The following is a 19,380-nucleotide window of genomic DNA, read 5'->3' on the forward strand; positions in this document are numbered from 1 at the left end:
GGGAAGGAAGAGAGTCTTGGTGGAACCTGAAGTGGAGGGAGTTGTGGTGAGGAGAGCAGCAGAGAAGCAGCCTGGCCTAATGGATAGAGGACAGGCCTGGGAGTCAGAAAGACTTGGGTTCTAATGCTGCCCCACCACTTGTTTGCTGTGTGACCCTGGGTGAGTCACTTGACTTCTCTGTGCCTCAGTTCCCTCATTTGTAAAATAGGGACTTAGACTGGGAGCCCCATATGGGATATGACCTTGTCCAACCTGCTTACTTTGCATCTACCCGGTGCACTTAGAACAGTGCCTGGTACATGGCAAATGCTCAACAAATACCATTAAAAAAAAGTAAAGGAGAGTGGGAGAGCTGTCCAGAGTGGGCTAGCTCAGGGAGCTTGTCAGGAGGGGCAGGAGAGCTTAATTCCTCATTTTACAGATGAGGTAACTGAGGCCCAGATATATGAAGTGACTTGCTCAAGGTCACAAACCAGACAAATGGCAGAGTTGGGATTAGAACCTAGGTCCTTCTGACTCCCAGGCCCATGCTCTATCCATTAGGCCATGCCACCTCTCTGACTATATTATTCCTGACTCTAATGTGAAATACTTTGTTTTGCCCCTCTGAGAAAGCTGTGCTTCTGAACTACCTTTTGTTCTCATAGATTTTCAGATGCACCATGCTCTATTTCCAGAAACCTTCTCTTTTGGCTTTCCCTTACTAACCATAGAGTCTTCATGAATCAGAAATGACTTGACGGCATTTGATAATAATAAAATACTAACCTTCGAATAATAATACACGGAATTCATATGGCACCGAAATAGATTTTCCAAAACTCTTTCTCATTTTATTCTCATGTCAACTCTGTGAGATGCAGGGAACATGCAGGTATTATCCCTGTTTTACAGGTGAGAAAACAAAGATTCAGGGAGATTTCAAGAACTTCACTGAGGTCAAAGAGCAAGCCAGTTAAAGAGATGAGAATAAAACTCAGGTTGACTGATTCCCAAACCTCTGATCTTTCCATTAGACTACACTGCCTCTCTGAAGATCATCTGTTTGTTGTGAACACTACCCTTTGGACGTGCCTAGTTTAGTGCATCAGGGTGGACCTCCAGATACTTTGGACAGGTCCCTCCCCTAAGCAAATCTTTCCTAAACTGATCCCTGGAAAAAAGCAGGACTATACTAAGGTATGTGACCTCTTGCTATAAAGTTCATATAAATTTAATCAGTAATGAAAGCCTTTAATATTTGAAGGTGAGGTGTGAATTTTGGGGGGACCATCCTCCTTGGATCATCCAAATGACTATAAAGAGAAATGGACCAGCTGTTCCACAGTGGACTAAAATGTAACTAATAATTCTCCATGTATGTGGTACATTTCTTCCACCAAATTTAAAGTAATTTCACTTCTATTTATCTTTGATTTTCCCGTCGCTGTAGGCAACACTGTCATCCTCCATGTCTCACAAACCCGTATGTAACCTTGGTGTTATCCTCAACTCATCTCTCTCAGTCAATTCACATATTCACTCTGTTACCAAATCCTGTGGTTTAGCCTTCACATCTCCAAAATCCACCCTTTCCTCCCGATCAAACTACTACGACATTAATCCAAGCATTTATCCCTGCCTCCTGTCTCTCCCCACTCCAGTCCATACTTCACTCTGCTGCATGGATCATTTTTTTTCAAAACCATTCAGTCCATATTTCCCTACTCCCTAAGAACCTCCAATGGTTGCCCATAATAATAATAACTGTGGTATTTGTTAAGCACTTCCTGTGTGCCAGGCACTGTATTAAGCACTGGGGTGGATCCAAGCAAATCGGGTTGGGCACAGTCCCTGTCCCACATGGGGCTCACAGTCTCCATCCCCATTTTACAGATGAGGGAACTGAGGCACAGAGAAGTGAAGTGACTTGCCTAAGGTCACACAGCAGACAAGTGGCAGAGCTGGGATTAGAACCCACGACCTTCTGACTCCAAGGCCCGTGCTCTATCCATTGAACCATGCTGCTTCTCATCCACCTTCCCCTCAAAAAGAAACTGCTCACAAAAGGCTTTACCCACTCCTGCCTTACCTCCGTTTCCTACTCCCAGCATGCACACTTCGCTCCTCTAATGCCAACCTACTCACTATACCTCAATCTCATCTATCTCACCACTGACATGTCCTGCCTCTGGCCTGGAACTTTCATTCATTAATTCAATCATATTTATTGAGCACTTACTGTGTGCAGAGTACTGTACTAAGTGCTTGGAAAGTTCAATTCAGCAATAAAGAGAGACAATCCCTGGTCACACCGGGTTTACGGACTAGAAGTGGGGAGACAGACATCAAAACAAGTAAACAGGAATTGATATAAATAGAATTATAGATATATACACATCAAAACAAGTAGACAGACATCAATATAAATAAAGAGAATTATAGGTACATATATACATAGGGCAGGGAGAGGGAGAGGGGGCTAGAGCAAAGGGAGAGAGTCAAGGGGACGCGGGGGGGGGGAGCTGAGGAAAAGGGGGCTTAGTCTGGGAAGGCTTCTTGGAGGAGGTGAGTCTTCAGTAGGGCTTTGAAGGAGGGAAGAGTTATTAGCGGATCTGTGGTAGGATGGCATTCCAGGCCAGAGGTAGGATGTGGGCCAGGGGTCGACGGCAGGACAGCAGGAACGAAGCACAGTGAGGAGGTTAGCATCAGAGGAGTGGAGTGTGTGGGCTGGGATGTAGAAAGAGAAAAGGGAGGTGAGGTGAGAAGGGGCAAGGTGATGGAGAACTTTGAAGCCAATAGTGAGGAGGAGTTGTTGTATGGAACGCCATCGCTCTTGATATCCGACAGACGATCACTCTCCCTATCTTCAAAGCCTTATTAAAAGCACATCTCCTCCAAGAGGCCTTGACCTACTAAGCCCTCATTTCCTCTATTACCATTCCCTTCTGAGTCAGCACTGAACCCCTCCCTCCCTCAGCCCTACAGCACTTGTGTACCCATCCAGAATTTATTTATATTAATGTCTGTATCCCCCACTAGAAGGTCAGCTCGTTGCGGACAGGGAACATGTCTACCAACTCTGTTATGCTGTACTCTCCCAAGTGCTCTGTAACCTATAAGCACTCAATAAACTTGTTACTCTTCACAGAGAAAAGGCTTCTGGTCAAATATCTTCTGGCTTTATGTGACAGGCAAGACCAGAGGAAAATAAGCACATCTTAGATACTCTGATTCTGGATCACTGGGGCTGCCAATTTTCCCCACTTTGTTTCTCCTGTAAAAGATGCTGCTATCAGGTGAAAATTTGAGTGTTGGCCTCCTCTGCAGTTGACATAAATGTCACCTGTCTACTAATCCACCATTCCAGCTGTCACTGCATTCCTACCTTGGGAAATTAAATGCATCTACTACAGAATGTACCTGCTAAAATTGAAAATGGGATAATTGAAAATTGTTCCCAACCCCCCCCCCCCCAACTCCCCCACCTTGTTTCCCAAATACTCCTCAGGGATGGAGGAGGGGAGGAGAAGCTGCGAAACAGCCCTGTACCTGTGAGACATTAGGTCAAATTCAAGTATTTACTGAGCACTAACTGTGCAGAGCACTGTACTAACCTCTTGGGCATGTACAGTAAAGAAAGTAAACATGATGTCTACCCTCAAGAAGCTCGTTATCTAGCAGGGAAGACAGACATTAAAATAAATTCCAGGTAGAAGGAAGCAACAAAACATAAACAAAACGTACTTAAAGACAGTGAGGGTGGAGAAGGGAGGAACTCTAAGTGCCCAAGTGCTTAGGTGATGCCGAAGTGCTAAAGTAGCAGTCAGAGGGGGAAGTAGGATGGAAAGATGTGATTAATCAGGGAAGGCCTCCTGGAGGAGATCAATCAATCAATCAATGGTATATATTGAGCACACACTGTGTAGAGAGCACTATACTAAGCACTTGAGAGAGTACATTTCAAAAGAAGATATAGATGATCCCTGCCAACAGGGAACTGACAGACTAGGAGGGGAGACCGACATTAAAATAGGTTACAGACGGGATATGAGTCAGAGCCCATTAACTCAGGTTTCAGAGAACATGCAGTCTTTCCCAGCGACTTCACGCTAATCCTCCTCTTCTAAGGGTGAGTTGCGGGGGAATGGGAAGCTCTGGCTGGGAGGATACAGAGATAGGAAGCGCTCCCAAGTGGCCAGCCACCCGGGAAGGGCAATGTGCCACAGAGGGCCCTGCGGCCACCCGGCCCATTACCCTGCCCTAATCTGTTCCTGATTTACCAGTGACCATCAGCTCCTGACACTGTCTGTCTTTAACATGAGATACAGCCCTTCATTTGTTTGCAATGGTATTTGTTAAATACTTACTATGTGCCAGACACTCTACTAAGCTCTGGAGCAGATACAAGATACGAGCACTTAAAACAGTGCCTGGCTCATAATAAGCGCTTAACAAATGCCATTTTAAAAAAAAGTTAATCGTGTTGGACCCAGTTCATGTCCCACATAGAGCTCCCCGTCTTAATCCCCATTTTACAGGTGAGGGAACTGAGGCCCAGAGAAGTTAAGTGACTTGCCCAAGGTCACGCAGCAAACAAGTGGCAGAGCTGGGATTAGAATTAAGGTTCTTCTGATTCACAGGCCCGTGCTCTGTCTGCTAGGTAACACTGCTTCTCTGCAGTTCAGTTGCAGCAGTCTTTTTTTTTTTTTTGCTTTCTCTTTTCATGGTATTTACTATTTACACACTTACTATGTGTCAAACATGGTTTTAAGCACCGGGGTAGGTGTAAGTTAATTAGGTCGGACCCAGTGCCCATCCTAAAATGGGCTCACAGTCTAAGTAGGCAAGAGAACAGGTATTGAATCCCCATTTACAGTTGAGGAAACTGAGGCACAGAGATATTAAGTGACTTGCCTAAGACCACACAACAAGCAATTGGCAGCGCCAAAATTAGGGTTGAATCCCAGGCCTGTGGTTTTTCCACTAAGTCACGCTGCTAAACTCATCCCAAAGGTCATCTTCAGCTTCTTGGTCCCAAGACCCCTGAATGGAAGAAGCTTCTGAAAGAGAAAGCTGCAGCAACAGGATTGGTGTTGGAGGCCGTTCCCTCCAATTGCTTAGTATAGTACTCTGCATAAGTAAGTGTTCAATAAATATGATTGACTGACTGATTGATTGATGAGTCCACTCTCCCCCACTTCCCCTCTGCCTGACACGGCCTCCCATCCCTGGAGGCAGGGCTCAAGCACAGCCACTCTCTGACCAGTGCAGAAAGCCGCTGCTAAGGCAAGATGCCCCGAGGAGGGGAAGGCCTGCAACAACAGTTGTCCTGAGCCCTGCACCACCCATGAGCTAGTCCTGGTTGCTCCCACACAAACTCACTAAAAATTTAGATAATGTGTTAGAGAGCAGGAAACGCTCACAGTCTGGGATTTCTTGTCCAAGTGATGCTATATACACACTACCCTGCCTCTTTGTTTTACAATTTCATTGCCTTTGACCGGTTTTAGGCCCTGTCTGCATGAGTCAAACTTCACAGCAGGTTGAAAAAAGTGTCAGGGTGTGTCCATGCATCTTAACGACTCTCACATATTAGCCGCTTAAATGACAGGAGGATTTGTTGTGAGAGTTTTTGTCACAGTTCGGCACTTTGGACTCAAAAGTGTTAGTCTGAACTGGGATGGGAAGTACCTCTTTGCTGTGGAATTGCTGCCACCTGAGCCTCCTAAAGCATCTGATTTAATCAATCATCAATTGCATTTATTGAGTGCTTATTGTGTGCAGAGCACCTTTCTAAGCCCTTGGAAAAGAACAGTATATCAGAGATGGTAGACACGTTCCCTGCTCATAATAAGCTTATGGCCTAGAAGAGGAGACAAACATCAGTGCAAATAAATAAATTACAGATATGGATGTAAGTGCCGTGGGGCTGAGAGAGGAGGGAATAAAGGGTACAGGTTCAAGGGATAAGAGGAAATGAGGATTTAGATGGGGAAAGTCTCTTGGAAGGGGCATGCCTTTGATAAGGCTTTGAAGGTGGGGAGAGTGATCACTTGTCAGATATAAAAAGGGAGAGCGTCTCAGGCTAGAGGTGGGAAGTGGGCAAGAGGTCTGCGTCGAGTTAGACAGCTGGTAATTCCCTGCTTACCTCCACCTCGCCTGGACTTTGGAAACTGCCCCAAGAAGCTTTGGGTGGACTTGGGATAGGTAAACAGAGTGGAAGATAAGGGAGAGGGGGTTGGAAAAGCCCCAGTGCCACCTGTCAGTCAGTCTCTAGGTGGGCTGGCCGGAAGAAGTAATGACGTGGGATTCCCAAAGCCTCAGTCTTGCCCAACAGTGGCTGTGCTCCATTCACACAGCGAAAGAAGGGAACTTTCAACAGGAAAAATCCGTACAAAAAGCACATCTATCTCACAAAGATGGAAGATGATGTTTTTGTACAGATCATCCAAGAAACAGGCAAACAGAAGGGGGCAACTGGAGAAAATAGTTTTTGTTCTTGCTTGAATTAAGATAATTTATTGTTGGGTAGCATTCTTGGGTAATATATAAACTTTTGTTCTTATTTAGACAGCCATTTCAAGAGTTTTATTAATTTTGGTTTGCAAATTGCCTTCCCCTGTCCAAATAGCTCCCCAAATCATAAATTTTTCAACAACTGTGCCAATATCTAGCTCTCTCTCTTAATTTCAACATCCATCAATATGTACCCCTTGATAGGGATCTTTTTCTGCCTCTAACAACATTTTACTATGTTGTTTCTATTCAAGTTGAAGAACATCCCTGCCAAATCACCACCTATCATTTAAAAATTTAAGAGAAGACATTTTCATTATCTGATATTCTCATAAAGAGAACTTCCCAGTTAACTGGAAGTGGAAATTAAAAAAATCGAGTTGGACAATTTACAGCTTTTTTGGCTAGCTGGAATGCTAAATGAAGAGAATTAAGGGGGAAGGAAGAGAATGCATGAAAAAGAAAGTTTTTGAAGTGTGGTTTCATAGGGCAAGCGAGGACTTGAAAAGAGCTGAGCTACAGGAAGCGGAGTCTTCATCTGTCAGTTTTCTGGTGACATAATAGATCTCCCAATCTTTCTCCTCCCGGGAGCCTGGTAGACAGAAACCAATCACTTCCTTCTTCAGCTCGTTCATTCTGTCATTTGGCAAAAAACTCAGTTATTAACTTTATAATAGGGTTGGAATATAAAATATTCTTGATCCAAACTCAGATGCATACATTATGAAAATCTTATAGTTTTCAGTAGGTCAGGGAATGCAAGAATATTTAAAAAAAATCAGACATTTCAGTGGACCTAAATAAACCAATGACTCACCGTAGCTATACTATAAAACGCTTTTGATTGCCACAGAGTTAACCCATAATTATCTGGAATATTATCCATGAAATGCAAAGCATTATGTAATAGCTTTAGCCTTATGAAATCAAAGACAGCATATCCTATTGTGTTGTAAGGAGAAGTTTAATGAGGCCATGAATTCAACATGGATATTCTTTGAATGTTTGATACAGTATAAAGTGACTCACAGCACCTCTCTTGGGGAAGTGTACATGGCCAAATCCTTGCCCTCCCGCTGATAAACTCTGGGTAAATATACTTTACACTCCATTCTTTGAACAGCACAAATAGCAGATAAAAATACAGAAAGAGGACATTCGTGAAAATTGGCAGGATAACTTGGCAGAAAGTTCGCCATGGAAAAATGTCTCTAGCTGTGAGGAACTGAAGCAGTAGTTCCTGTTGTAATATACATAGCGTACACTGTGTGAACAGACCCACCCCTAAAAAACAGAAGAAGGAAAAAAGACTGGAAAAAATGTGTCTGCAAAGATCAACTCAGTATTATATCCTGTGTCTTACCACAGGTGCAGAGCAGTCAACCCACCCGGAATGACTCTCTGTACTGAAGGAGCCTCAAAAGACATATTGGACATAATGCAGGTCACCCTTAATATCATCTAATCATGAAAAATTTGGGTGGCATGGTTTTGAAAGAGTTGGTGGTGTGGCTTTATTTCATATTCTAGGGCGAGTATTCTTGTTTTTAAACCATTGGTTTTTTTAGCCACTAGCCTGACATGATGTGCATGTGGATGCTTAATCCCTTCTAAGTGATGATGAGGAGTTATTTATAAATTTATGTTTATATATTTATGATTTTATTTTTCAAATGTCCAAGTGTCTGAAGCCTGAAGGAAATAGAATATTTTCAAACCAATTGAAAAGCTAGAGACAAGAGAGTAGAATTGAAATTAACTGAAGGAATTCCTTACAATACCCACTTGAAAACGTTTACACTTTAAGTGGGAAATTTACACTTCCGAACGCAGAGGCTGTTTCTTCGATAAATGAGGAATGTTCTAGAGTAGATGCAGGCTTTTGCCAGTGATCTAGAAATTCACCACTGATCCAGGCCAAATGGCCTCATTCTCTATATTCCGGGCAGAAATAACTTAGGTTTATTGAGCCTTTCAGAAAAGGTTCATTTTAAGCAAACTTTGTTTTTTGATCACAAACCTAAATTGTAAGATCCTAAGAGGCCAGAGGCCAGTAAAACCCCCCAATCACACAGCCCAGTAAATACTCAAGAAATACTTCTTAATGACAATGACCTGAACTCAAGTTTTCTTTGCCAAACACCATTCGATGGCAAAATCAGCTCTTGCTCTTGCTAAAACACACCAGTAATCAGACTAAGGGAATGAGTGAGCCACACCGACAACAGTGACAAATTTCAGTATTAGAAATATTAATTCAGTTAAGTAGGGATTAGACAAAATTGTTCCTTTCATATACTGGCTGCTTATACTGGCATGTTTTTAATCTGAAGATCCCAAGCTTATTCTAACCATTATGTGTTGCAATATCCATGTGGGATAATTACAGTCGCATACGTGTTGCCCAAGTAATGAAACATTATGTCTATTGTCTCGTGTCTCTGATCTAGTAAGGAGGAAGATTCAAATCACCTGCCTAGACCAGGTAAAAATTTCTCATGAGCTCTTCAGATTTTTCCTCCCAGAATCCATAACTGAACAAAGATTCTGAAATCACACCCGGAATTTCATCATCATCATCATCATCATCATCATAGTTGTTAAGCACTTACTGTGTGCCAAACACCGTACTAAGCACCGGGGTAGAACAATATCCCAATACTGGGGCAAACTTTGAACAATATTGGACAGAGTCCCTGGACCACATAGAACTCATAGTCTAAGGCAGAAGGAGAAATTATTTTAATTAATAATGTTGGTATTTGTTAAGCGCTTACTATGTGCAGAGCACTGTTCTAAGCGCTGGGGTAGACACAGGGGAATCAGGTTGTCCCACGTGGGGCTCACAGTCTTAATCTCCATTTTACAGATGAGGGAACTGAGGCACAGAGAAGTTAAGTGACTTGCCCACAGTCACACAGCTGACAAGTGGCAGAGCTGGGATTCGAACTCACGAGCCCTGACTCCAAAGCCCGTGCTCTTTCCACTGCGCCACGCTGCTTAATTCCAAGTGTGATATTTGTGTAGCACTCACAAAGTGTCAACCGCTGTATTAAGCACTGCATTAGATACAAGATAATCAGGTTGGAAACAGTCCCTGTCCCACATGAGGCTCACAGTTTAAAGGAGGCGGGAGAACAAGTGTTTAATTGTTACTGTGATATTTACACTTACTAAGTGTCAAGCACTGTACTAGGCACTGGGTTAGGTACAAGATTATCGAGGCAGACATAGTTCTGATCCCACATGAGGCTCATAGTTTGAAGCAGGAAGAATAGATATTTAAATCCCATTTTAAAGATGAGAAAATCGAGGCACAGAGAAGTAAAAAAATCATGCAGCAGGTAAGTGGGCAGGCTGGGATTAGAGCCCAGTTCCTCTGACTCCCAAGCCGGTGCTCTTTTCACTAGGCTACACTGCCTCCTGTCAACTTTCATAAGGCCCCTAATTCTCTTTCTCTTTGGGCAGGGACATACTGATTATATGACAAATGTGGAGTTGCTATAGCGGATACTGTAAAGGTTATCCACAGCCCCCTTATCTGTGGCAGAGAGGAAGGGTAATTCATATAAGACTGGGTAGATATAGGTCTGTCCGAGAGAGTGATGGTGTTACTGGCCCAGGCAGGGTCTTGGATTCTGGAACTGTTTCCACCAGTCTTTCTTCTGAAAACTCTAAGGTCCAACAAGAGGAGGCTGCGCAAGCATGGGAGCATTTTTCTAAGTAATAGTAGGTAGGTGGATGCCTCTGTGTGCTCTCTGTGTCTCTGTGCATAATAATAATAATGTTGGTATATGTTAAGCGCTTACTATGTGCAGAGCACTGTTCTAAGTGCTGGGGTGGATACAGGGTCATCAGGTTGTCCCACGTGAGGCTCACAGTCTTAACCCCCATTTTACAGATGAAGTAACTCAGGCACAGAGAAGTGAAGTGACTTGCCCACTGTCACACAACTGACAAGTGGCAGATCTGGGATTCGAACTCATGACCTCTGACTCCCAAGCCCGGGCTCTTTCCACTGAGCCATGCTGCTTCTCATATAGGTGTCTGTATAAGTGTGCGTGTATGGGGGTGTGTTAGCTGACATTTGAAGGAAAGTATGTGTATGTCTGTGGCTGAGTTTATCAGCCTGAATTGTCTGAGTGTGTGTGAACATGTATATGTGTGTCTCTGTCCGTGTATTGCCCCTGCCTCTCTCTTTTTCTGCCCGAGTCTTTATCCCTGTCTGGTTTTTCTTCAGTTTTATTGCTCTCTTCCGTGGAAGCCTTGTCCCCTAACACAATTTATTTTAAGAAAATTCGGTCACCCACTTAGAAATTCCCACCCCTCATCAAAATTTATCATAACCCCAAGGGAGGAGAAAAAACAGTTTTCTACAGGATCCTAAAAATTGCATTTCAGAAAATATAATGACCTCCTGGCCTCCTGTCTTTCCCCATTGCAGTCCATAACTTCACTCTGCTGCACAGATTATTTTTCAACAAAAACGTTCATTCAGTGTCTCGCCACTCCTCAAGAACTTTTAGTGGCTGCTCCCCCCACCTTCACATCAAACAGAAACTCCTTACTGTTGGCTTTAAAGCACTCAGTCAGCTTGCCTCCTCCTACCTCACCTCACTGATCTTTTGACAGCCCAGCCTTCACACTCTGCTGCTATAGCTCCAGTTTACTCACCGTGCCCCATCACATCTATCTCACTGCCTACCCCTTTCCCACATCCTTCCCCAAACCTGGAACTCCCTCCCTCTCCATATATGCTAGTCCACCCCTATCCCCACCTTCAAAGCCTTATTAAGGTCACATCTCCTCCAAGAGGCCTTCCTAGATTAAGCCCTCTTTTCCCCGGCTCCCTCTCCTTTCTGAGTCATCTAGGCACTTGGGATCTGTGGCCTTTGGTTATTTGATATTGCTATTGTTATTTGGTTATTTGATATTCACCCCATCCCACAGCATTAATGTACATACTTTAAAATTATATATTAGAAATATCTTATTCATTTATATAAATATCTGTCTCCCCCTCAAGACTGTAAACTCGTTATAGGCAGGGAATGGGAACGTGTCTGCTAATTCTGCTGTATTGTGGTCTCCCAAGTACTTAATATGGTGCTCTACACATAGTAAGTGTTCAATAAATACTATTGATCGATTCATTGGTTGAACAGACAACTTTCTGAAAGCAGGTATCAACCCCCTGAAATGAATAGTGTTTTAGTGTTCCAAAGCACTTTCATTTCAATTATCTCATTTTATTATGCTCACAGCATCCCTCTGGAGTAAAGGTAATAAAGCAGTGTGGCCTAGTGGATAGAGCATGGGCCTGGGAGTCAGAAGGTCCTGGATTCTAATTCCTGCTCTACCACTTGTCTGCGCTGTGATCTTGAGCAAGTCACTTCACTTCTCGGTGCCTCAGTTACCTCATCTGTAAAATGGGGATTAAGACTGTGAGCCCCATGTGGGATGGGGACTGTGCCCAATGCAATTTCCTTGTATTCAACCCAGCGCTTAGTACAGTGCCTTGCACATAGTAAGTACTTAACAAATACCATAAAAAAAACCCTAGGTCATGTCCCCTGCCACAGGAGCTTACACTCCTTGTCTACAGATAAGGAAATAGAGACATGGAGAGGTTGAGTAACTTGGCCAAGTCACTCAGCAAGCCAGTGTCAGAGCTGGGACTAGAATCCACATCTCTTGACTGCTGAAGCCATGCTTGTTCCACTTGACCACGTTGCCTGCCATTCAGGTGTTGGAGCCACCAGGACTATAATTTTTAATTAACCATTTCTTCATGCTTAGCATAAAAATTTAGCTGGAGTGCATCACCCAGTCATGAAAACTCAATTTCAAAATGATTGCTAGGTTTGGTGAACTTCTGTTCAATTATTTTACTCACTCTCACTACTCAGTATGAAAACACTGCCTCCCGTGTGAAAATGTTTTAGTCTTTTATTAGAGCCTTTCCGTGCTTTCTCTTCTGGGAATATTTTTTTCACTGGCTTTCACGCTTGTTCTCCAAATGCTGTTTGAATCATCTCCTCTCAATCCGCTGCACTTCCTTTATAAGTTATGCAAACAGATTTTCCACCCAGAACAATGCAAGTTACTGACAAGTCCCACCATTTTAGTCTATTTGGCAGTCAGAGTCTTTATTTTCCTGGACCCAGGACAATATTTTCCCCTCACATTCTCCCTGGAATCAGCTGTTGAAAACGTGTTTGCCTTCCGACGTATACGTTGACAATAGAAGCCTCCAATAAGCATGTTAAGGCCTGTGAGTCATTCGTTTTTAAAAACATAAGGACTCTGACCACAGGTTTCACTCGGCTTCCGCCTGTCCAAATGAAGTGAACCGACAAGCCCTAAACCTTTAATGCGTCTACTGTGAAACCTTGCCCCACCCAACGGTATTCCACTTCCTGTTACCCATTCTTATTTCTCCCCTAGACCACATATTTCTTCCCTCTCTTTTTTTCCCTTTCCGTCCTGCTCTCACTTGCCCTCCAGCGGGTGAACAAACAACAAAAAACAAACAAAAGAAAAAAATCAACAAATAAAAACAGATGCAGCTACCAAGACTTTTGGGTTGTTAGTTGAAGATAATTCTTTACCTTCGTTGGCCTGCCTTCATCTTGTGATAGACTCTTAGTTCTCAATAATAGTAACGATGATGATAATAATAATGATAATGATATAATTGGGGTATTTCTTAAGTCTTTACTGTGCGTCAAGCAAGTGTGGGGGTAGATAGAAGATAATCAAGTCGGACACAGGATCTGTCACAACGGAGGCTCCAGTCTCAGTAGGAGGAAGGACAGGTATTCAATCCTCATTTTAGAGTTGAGGAAGCTGAAGCACGGATAAGTTAAATGACTTACCCAAGGTTACACGGAAGGCAAGTAGTGGAGTTGGAATTAGAATCCAGGTCCTCTGACTCCCAGTTCCGTACTCTTCTTACAAGCCATAGAACCCTGGTTGGCAGCCAAGTGTGTGGCAGAGCATTTCAACACACATGGAAAGCCCTCCTCACCATTTTTCCCTGTTATCCCAACGCTGCGAGAGCAGCCCTATTGGAAGGCTGCACTGTACTGGCCATGGAACCTAATCCGTCTACACCCCCACCCCTACTGCTCTGCTCCTCATCTCTCAGCAGAAGGATAGGCAGCACTAGGAAGGCAGCATGGCTTGGTGGATAGAGCTCCGGCCTGGTAGTCAGAAGGATCCAAGTTCTAATCCCCGGTCTGCCACATGTCTGCTGTGTGACCTTGGGCAATTTACTTAACTGCTCTGGGCATCAATTACCACATCTGCAAAATGGGGATAAGTTTGAGCCCCTTGTGGGACAGGGACTAACTTGCAGCACTAACTAAGAAGCAGCATGGCTTAGTGGAAAGAGCATGGTTTGAGAGTCAGAGATCATGGGTCCTGGCTCCGCCACTTGGCAGCTGTGTGACTTTGGGCAAATCACTTAACTTCTCTGTGCCTCAGTTACCTCATCTGCAAAATTGTACGCTCCCTAGCACTCAGTACAGTGCCCTGCACACAGTAAGTGTTCAATAAATACTATTAAATGAATGAATGAAAGTAAGAGCTTCACAAGTATCATAATTATTATTATAATTGTTAGGGTTACATTTCCATGGATGTGGTTTTCTGGTCCACCCATGCCATGCTCTTGACTAAAAGGAGATGCCTTTTAGTGTGGAATTGATGAGCAGGTTTTCTATGAGGAGGCCAGCATGGGGCCAAGAAGGACTCTGCAGGTGGATTTGCTCATCAGGGGATCGCCCTGACTCATTTCTTATTGACCTATTGATCAATAGTATCTATTGAACACTTTCTGTGTCCAGAGCACTGTACTAAGCACTTGGGAGACTACTAGAAAATAGACTAGGGAGGTATTACCCCTGCCCACAAGGAGTTTACAGACTAGTTTGGGGAAAGAGACTAAAATAAATTGCAGTTAGATATGGACATAGATGCTCTCTCCCCCTTTAGACTGTAAGATCTTTGTGGGCAGGGAATGTGTCTGTTATATTGTTGTGTTGCACTCTCCCAAGTGTTTAGTAGAGTGATTGATTGATTGAGTGCTTTGGGGATGGGGATGGGGATGGGGGTGAATCAGCGTGGCTCAGTGGAAAGAGCACGGGTTTTGGAGTCAGAGGTCATGAGTTTGAATCCCAGCTCTGCCACTTGTCAGCTGTGTGACCGTGGGCAAGTCACTTAACTTCTCTGTGCCTCAGTTACCTCATCTGTAAAATGGGGATTAAGACTGTGAGCCCCATGTGGGACATCCTGATTCCCCTGTGTCTACCCCAGCACTTAGAACAGTGCTCAGCACATAGTAAGCGCTTAACAAATACCAACATTAATATGAAAGATCCAAGTATTTAGACAACACAGAAAGGAGGGCAAATAGGGGAAGTGAGGGCTAGTCAGGGAAGGCCGCCTGAAGGAGATACAATTTTAATAGGGGAAAAGTTTCTTTAATGGAATGGAGAGCCTCTCTTTATATCAGCCACGTCAAAATCACAGACCATGTGGGCTGCATTTGGCCCTCTGGGAATACTGGCCCCAGCAAGGAAGCTGGAAGAGTAGGATGCAGCTGAGGAATCCATCTTCTTTCCTTGGCCGCTTGGCCTCCTGACTTATACTGTTTGAAAACATTTGTTTGCAAAGGGAGTACAGAAGCTCTCTTTCTTCAAGATCCTGAGAATGAGCACCTGCTATTATATTTAACTGGTCTGAAATATGCTTGTGCTACTTTGCAGAAAACAGAGGTTAATTAAACTGATAATTTTAGTTCCTTTTTACAAGTCTCAACTTTTTACGAGAAGAGGTTGAAGTATTTTTGTCACTTACATGGTTGGTGTCTTTTTAATGAGGACTTCCTCCCTTTAAGCCTGTCTGCAGTCATTCTTCTCTCCCTCTAGAGTGTAAGCTCACTGCGGGCAGGAAACATTTCTACAAAGTGTGTTATATTGTATTCTGCTAAGCGCTTAGTACAGTGCTCTGCACACAGTAAGCGCTCAGTAAATTCCATTGATTGATTGATAGATACTTTCTTTAAATATGTGGGGTACTAATGCATACTTTTCCAATTCCGATTTGGGAATTCATTCATTCAGTAGTATTTATTGAGCACTTACTATGTGCGGAGCACTGTACTTGTACTTGTGCAATAAAATAAAACAATGTTCCTGTCTTTGAGAGAACACTAATACCTGAAGTTTCACGCTTATGACATGAGTGTTACATAAGAGAATTTTCTTAAACTGGTCCTGTCATAATTATCCAGTAGAGAATCTGGCTCAGCTTGATTTCCTCAATCTTACCCTGCCCAGACCACCTGATCCTATTTTTTCCCCAGTGTGGCATTGGCAAAATATCCTTTAAATCCTCAGGGTTCAGTTACATACTAGATTTTTATGCATTTTCCATACTTCTAGACCAATGTAAATTTTTTCTTCGGCCACACTAGGTGCTCCCCAAAGCAGATCCCATTTTTTTTTGGCTAAAAATAACAAGGATTCAGAGGTTTTTCAGAGCCTGTGAATTGCCAGTCCTCTCGCAGTAAATCACTACCATTTGGATCAGTCATTAATAAGGCAGTTACTGTCTGTATTCTGGGGGTGAATCTGACTTAATGGTTTTTTTGTGTTGTTCCTTTTGGTTTGGGTGTGAACTTTGTCAGAAGAGAATCATCTTCACAGCTGAGTAAAATGTGGCAGTAAGCTGCTTAGCTGGGACAGAAATGATGTGTTCTAATTCAATTACCTGCTGTGGGATTGTGAGTTTAGGGAAGACAAAACTTGATTACAAAATGAACAAAATGGAGCCCAACTTTATAAAATGGGCACTGCCTGTTAGCCCCTTGTGTTATGATTCTCTAATCACACAGCTTGGTGTTAACGTTTCCAATATTGCATCCATTTTCATTCATTCAGTCATATTAATTGAGGGCTCACTGTGTGCAGAGCACTGTACTAAGTGCTTGAAGTGTACAATTCAGCAACAGAGACAATCCCTGCTCATCAGCGGGCTCACAGTCTAAAAGGGGGAGACAGACAACAAAACAAAACAGGTCCATTTGTCACTTTGAAAGGACTCAGTGGTGATAGTTTCCAAAGCTGATGGGAACAGTGGCCAAACTTTTGGTCTAATTGGGGTGTGTAAAAAAGAGACCTAAAGAAAGAACCCTAAAGTGTGTTCTGATAATAACAGGAGAAATTCCATTCCATCAGGCAGTATAGTCTAGTGGAAAAAGCATGGGGCTGGAAGTCAGGAGACCTGGGTTTCCATTCTGGTTCTTTCTCAGGCTGCCGTTGACCTTGGGCAAGTCACCTAGCCCTTTTAAGCTGCAGTTCCCTCACCTATAAAATGTATCTGGTAATAATACCTGGCTTCTCCCTGTCTCTGGGAGTGTTGTAAGGATAAAACGAGTTACAAATAAAAGTGTTCTACAAAAACAAGACATTATTATCCAGTTCGGTATCCTGACGGTGGCAATGTGATTAATTCTTGGGGGAAATTGTGTGGCGGTTGCCTTCCTGGACAACCAATCTAATTAGGGTGGCCATTGTCTGGTTTCACACCAAACGGTCTTGTTTTTGACTGATCTGTCCCATGTCCTGTACTGATATGGCACTGAACGTCTTTGCTATTTTTTTTTAAAGCCCCCAGGTTTTCTCTGCTTTGGCTCCTGCTGCCAAGCTTCGTGGCTCAGAAGCAGTGTCTGTGTTCAAAGGGTCCTGGGAGGGGAATGCAGTAAATTTGGAGAGAGGAGAGGAGGAGGTCAGGGATAACAGCTGTAATATTATTGAGTACCCATTTAGTGCACTGCCTACTAGTCACTTGCAAAGTTCAGGATAAAGCATTCCCTACCCACAGGAGCTAAACAGCTTACACTGGAAGAGAAGAGACAAACATAAAAGTACTTAGAATTTGAAGGGTCAAAATGAATAATCGAATAAACATATATTTGAATAGGTACAAATAAGTTCATAAAGGCTAAAGTTGCCTGGTAGGTTTACATGGCTTAGGGTGCTGGGGAAATCATTGGGGAAGGCATTCAAAAGGTGGGATGTAATAACAATAATAATAAAATATTAATAATAATGGTATTTGCTAAGCACTTACTATGTGGTGGGCACCGTACTAAGCGCTGAGGTGGATACAAGCTAATCGGGTTGGAAGCGGTCCCTATCCCCTGTGGGGCTCACAGTCTCACTCCCCCTTTTACAGATGAGGTAACTGAGGCCCAGAAAAATGAAGTGACTTGCCCAAGGTCACACAGCAGACAAGTGGTGGAGTCAGGATTAGAACTCTTGTTCTTCTGACGCCCAGACCCGTACTCTATCTACTATGCCATACTGCTTCTCACTATGCCATGCTGCTTCTCATGCCGTGTATTGGAAGGAGGGATTTCCATGCCAAGGGAACAAGGTTTGTGAGTGGATGAAGGTGGGGGAGACACGGTTCAGCTAAGTTAACTGGAGAAGAGCATAGAGAGTGAGCTGGGGAATATTGTACTCTCCCAAGTGCTTAGCAGAACTTTGCACATAGTAAGTGCTCAATAAATACAGTTGAATGAATGAATAGCCGGTGAAGAGAACATATATGGAAGATAGGGTGATAGGGTTGAGAGCCCAATGAAGCTGTATGAGGAATTTTTGGTTGGATATGGAGGGACTTGGGAAGCCATTGGTGGTATTTATTGAGTGCTTAGGGGGGTGGAGTACTGTATTAAGCACTTAGGAGAGTACAGTGGAATAGAATTGGTAGTCTTGATCCCTTTCCACAAGGAGGTTGCAGTCATTTCAAGGGGATGATCCGTGTAGCAGTGTTCTGTATAGACTGGAAGGAGAAGACGCTGAAGTCGGTTTGGGTTTCGGTTTCTCCATCAGTGAAAGAGGGGTAATATTGCTTGCCCTTTCCTCCCTGGCCAAGATAAGGGAGATCAAGATGTGCTGTCCCTTTGAGCTCTTTGGAAGAAATATGGCATACAAACTAAGTGTATGATTATTTCCAGGAGGTGCGTGGGAGGGCCACTGGTAGGAAGATTTCCACATATTTGTATATTTCTCTGGATAGGTTTAAAAGATGAACTGGGAACTCACTGGTGTCATAATAGGCAGGGATGACATGGCTTTGTAGTTGCCTAGTTTCTTAAATGTACGCTTCAAAATGTAGGTTATAAACAAAATATGCCAAGGACAATAAATGCTGCATTAAAATTAGATTTACATGTAATAGTGTCATATAAATAGCACTCTTCTTTAAGTTCTTAAGAAACATTTTAGCCTTGATGACATACATGGTGGGGAAAGAACTAAATGAATCCAGTGGATACTGGCTGCTCTAGAGCCCAGGGATGTGAGGGGATCCACCTTTAACCCTTTTCGCTCCTACTCAAGATGACAGTGAACCCATAGCCAACTCATTTTTCCTTGTTCTGTGGTGAAACTTCTGTTGGTCAGTAAGCACCTGCAAGGTAACTGTTTCATTTTCTACTTTGGCTTTACTAAATGGGACAAGCCATCAAATATGTAATTAAATCCCCTCCCGGGGGGACATTTGTCTTAGGCTTGCCATTTCTAAAGACTGTCACTGACATTCAGTGTTCTCTCCCTCTGTTTAATCATGAATCCTGTTGCTACGTTACTTATACTTCACCAGTGAAACCTTAGTCCAAGATTAGACTTGAAGCCTGCTATCTTCATTCAGTGATAACAGTTTAGGCAACTTATTAAGGCTCTGGTGAGCAGGGTCATTTTCGGATTCTTCCCTGGCCAAAGCTATGTCAGCTGAGGGGATGGTGTCAATTCATCAGCCTATCAATGAAATTTATTGAGCGCTTGTTGTGTACAGAGCACCACACTA

At 43.3% G+C, this 19,380-nt stretch overlaps 1 protein-coding gene across 1 annotated transcript in view; it reads left to right on the forward strand.

Moving 5' to 3' along the window:
- The first annotated feature begins 1,160 nt into the window (after positions 1-1,160).
- The window catches only part of KIAA1109 (KIAA1109 ortholog), a 192,660-nt gene continuing 174,440 nt past the window's right edge, over positions 1,161-19,380 (forward strand). The window contains exon 1 of the mRNA XM_029076442.1: positions 1,161-1,179. The gene's annotated coding sequence lies outside the window, so the exon portion shown is untranslated. The remainder of the gene's footprint in view (positions 1,180-19,380) is intronic.

Source organism: Ornithorhynchus anatinus, chromosome 12, assembly GCF_004115215.2.
Source record: "Ornithorhynchus anatinus isolate Pmale09 chromosome 12, mOrnAna1.pri.v4, whole genome shotgun sequence".
In the NCBI taxonomy this organism is placed as follows: Eukaryota; Metazoa; Chordata; class Mammalia; order Monotremata; family Ornithorhynchidae; genus Ornithorhynchus; species Ornithorhynchus anatinus.